The sequence below is a fragment of the Chlorocebus sabaeus genome, chromosome 24 (genome assembly GCF_047675955.1).
Source record: "Chlorocebus sabaeus isolate Y175 chromosome 24, mChlSab1.0.hap1, whole genome shotgun sequence".
Lineage (NCBI taxonomy): Eukaryota > Metazoa > Chordata > Mammalia > Primates > Cercopithecidae > Chlorocebus > Chlorocebus sabaeus.
In genome coordinates this window covers 33,194,665-33,198,503 of record NC_132927.1, presented here as the reverse complement: position 1 = coordinate 33,198,503, position 3,839 = coordinate 33,194,665, and the positions used below count along the sequence as shown (strand labels likewise).

General features: G+C 39.7%; 1 pseudogene; it reads left to right on the top strand.

The window, feature by feature from the left end:
- On the top strand, positions 1-516 carry LOC103229055 (large ribosomal subunit protein eL21-like; annotated as a pseudogene).
- Positions 517-3,839: the final 3,323 nt, after the last annotated feature.

The window sequence follows — 3,839 nt, the reverse complement described above, 5'->3', positions numbered from 1 at the left end:
CTTCCAGTAATTCGCCAAATGACGAACACAAAGGGAAAGAGGAGAGGCACCCGATATATGTTCTCTAGGCCTTTTAGAAAACATGGAGTTGTTCCTTTGGCCACGTATATGTGAATCTATAAGAAAGGTGATATCGTAGACATCAAGGGAATGGGTACTGTTCAAAAAGGAATGCCCCACAAGTGTTACCATGGCAAAACTGGAAGAGTCTACAATGTTACCCGGCATGCTGTTGGCATTGTTGTAAACAAACAAGTTAAGGGCAAGATCCTTGCCAAGAGAATTAATGTGCGTATTGAGCACATTAAGCACTCTAAGAGCCGAGATAGCTTCCTGAAACGCGTGAAGGAAAATGATCAGAAAAAGAAAGAAGCCAAAGAGAAAGGTACCTGGGTTCAACTGAAGCTCCAGCCTGCTCCACCCAGAGAAGCACACTTTGTGAGAACCAAGGGGAAGGAGCCTGAGCTGCTGGAGCCTATTCCCTATGAATTCATGGCATAATAGGTGTTAAAAATAATAATAATAAAATAAAGGACCTCTGGGCTGAAAAAATAAAAATAAAAATAAAAATCCATGTTCTAGGGCGAAGAACCTCAACTACCTTTTTGGAGAGGTTGGAGTGCTTAGGTTGACTAGATAGAAGTCAAATGGGGAAAAAAATGTCACATACACTGAAATGGCAAAAAGTCAGTGGCAAGAGTTACGTAGTGAAGGAGTATAATAAAAGGGACAAGGAACAGGAGGAGGAAGAGAAACTTGGCAGCATTAGAGCCATGCAACAGGTAAGAGACTCTTTCTTTGAAGGGTGAACGCAGAGATTCTCAGAAGAGGATGCAGACAGCGTACTCGGAGGAATCTTAAAGGCGATGTACAAGTCTTAGCAATTGGGAGAAATTCTGTAGCTGTCTCCAGGAGGAAGAGATACGTTGTGATTATCAGTGACACTGCACTGAATAGTACAAAGGCATCTGTGCCTAAAGTCATCACGTGATGGCAAATTGGGAAGTGTCTCCATTTTCCTGTATTATACATCAATATGTGGCAAGGGTCATCAAACCCACTAACCTCTACATATTTTGACTGATTCAAATGGGAGCACCTGACACAATATAAACCCACACCTAGTATTTATCTTTTATTTTTTAATTTAAAAAATCTTCTGTGTTTTTAGAGAAAGGGTCTTGCTCTGCCACCAGGCTGGAGTGCAGTGGTGCAATCATAGCTCACTGCAGCCTTCACTGCAGTTGAGGGCTCAAGCCATCCTCCTGTCTCAGCTTCCCAAGTAGCTAGGACCACAGATATGAACCATCACATCCAGCTCTTTTTTTTTTTTTTTTTTTTTTTTGGTAGAGATGGGATCTTGCTATGTTGCCCAGGCTGGTCTGGAACTCCTGACCTCAAGCAATCCTCCTGCCTTGGCTTCCCAAAGGGCTAGGATTATAGGTGTAAGCCACTGTGCCTGGCCCCTAGTATATATCTTTATTGGCCTTGAAAAGATAGGCAATCCAAAGCTTGCAATGCAGGCACAAATGGAATTCTGATCACTCTAAATTGGAAATTTGTGGTCGGGTGCCATGGCTTATGCCTGTAATCCCAGCATTTTGGGAGGCCAAGACAGGCAGATCACCAGAGGTCAGGAGTTCAAGACCAGCCTGGCCAACATGATAAAACTCCCTCTCTAATAAAAATACAAAAATTAGCCAGGTGTGGTAGTGCACACCTGCAATCCCAGCTACTAGGGAGGCTGAGGCAGGGTAATTGCTTGAACCCAGGAGGTGGAGGTTGCAGTGAGCTGAGATTATGCCACTGCATTGCAGCCTGGGTGACAGAGTAAGACTTCGTCTCAAAAAACAAAAAAACAAGGAAAGGAAAATTTGTTATTTTAACGGCATCAAATGCCTCTGTCTGATATTCAGCTACATTGTGATCTGATCCCTTTTTTCCTTTTAGGGCCTTATCTCCCTTTTCTCATTGTACTTTATGTTCTTGGCAATGGTACCTATCAAAATTCTTTGCCCACTCCCAGTTTATTTTCCTTTGCAAGTTCCAAAATCAATAATGCCCTTTCTCTGACCCAATCCCAAAATTCTATCCATCCTTTATGGCCCAACTCAAATTCTGCCTCTTTCAGGAAGATTTTCCTGGGCCTCCTCCTATCTGTCATGGCACCCAAGCTGGAGGCAATCTCTGTCACTCCGAATCTTCCATAGCACTTTATTTGTATTTCTCTTATGATATACATATTTTTTCTTGTTACTATGGAGAACAACAGTTGTGGCCTTTAAAGAAAAATCATACTAGAAAAAATGTCCAGTAATGGGGGAAAAAAAGATTGAGAATTAAAACCAATACTTATGACCCTGGATAATTATATATCAATACACAGAATATAGGTAATAAACAAAGTGAACTTGAAGTATTAAACAAGGTTGTAAATATAATCGCACAGGTATTACTCACATGGTATGTAATAGGATTACGAATAGAATGTGGCAAGTAAAAATATATATTTGGTTAAAAAAAATTTCCATGAGAAGTGCAGGGGAAGTTTAAGAAGATAGAGCATATATATGAGCTTGGAGTGACATGATCAGAGCCTTCCTTATGAAGATTACTTTGGTGGCAGCTGAAGAATGGATTATAGCAGAGAGAGATTTAAGGCAGAAAGACCAGTTGGCAGCCATTTAATTAGTCCAACTGAGATATAATAAATACCCACATGAGGACTTTTAAGTTTTCAAGTCTAGGTGCCTGAAAGTATGTTGATGCCTTTAAGAGAGAGTGTGTAGTAAGAAAAGAAGATTTAGGGGGCAGTTGCAGGAAAAAAAAATGGTTTGACTCTAAAGCTGCTGGAATACAGAGTGAGAGCTTCCCAATCAAGTAACAAACATTAAATGCAATGGTAGGCTGACTTAGTAGAAATATAGTGTCCCAATTATAACCGCAGAAGTGCAAAGTGAAGGACTTTGACAATTACTTGTTCTCTTTGGAGAACAAGTCACAGATTGGTGATTGTAAATTATCTCATTTGAAGAACATTACAAGAAACTGGGAATATTTAAATCCAAAGAAAAAAATAAGGAGGATATAATTACTGTCTTTAAATATAGGAGACATTGAAAAAGGAAAGAGGGATTTAATTATTTTCTATGGTGAAAGGTAGTAGGGTGGTGATAGATAGAAGTTACAAGGAGAAACAGTTTTGACTTATCCTAAGAAATAAATTATTAACAATGAGGCCTCCAAATAGTGTGACGAATGGACTCGCAGAGCAGTGAGCTATTCATCTACGAACCATCCGAACAGAAACAGGATGAAATTTTGGTCCTATGTTTTGTAGAAGGAATTTCCATAGTCTGTAGAAGGAATTTCCATAGTGTATAGAAGGAAGGTTGAATTACAGGATGTTTAAGATATCTTTCTACTCTAAAATCCTTAGCTTCATTTCTCCAAGGAAACCATTCTTATTTCCTTCCTGCCCTAGTCTGAGTGCTCACAAAGCAGCCTGGGGCTACCCCTGTCATACTAGTACTCCACATTGTGGTAATCACTGACCTGTCTTCCTCATTAGACTGCATGTCTTTGAAGGTAGGGATTGTCTTTTATCTACATAAATTTATTGTCTAGTGCAGTGTTCAGCACAGAGTATTAGCATTCAGTAAATGTTTGTCAAGTGTTGAATAAATAAATGAATGGAGATGATTTGAGAGCAACTGCTATAAAATTTTAGTAAAAGGAGCTAAGGCTGGGCAGTTTCCATTTGCAAAATTACCTAGTGGGAAAGTCTCATTCTCAGAAATCACATGATTTCTTTCCTTCTTCTTTCCTAGTACAGACTC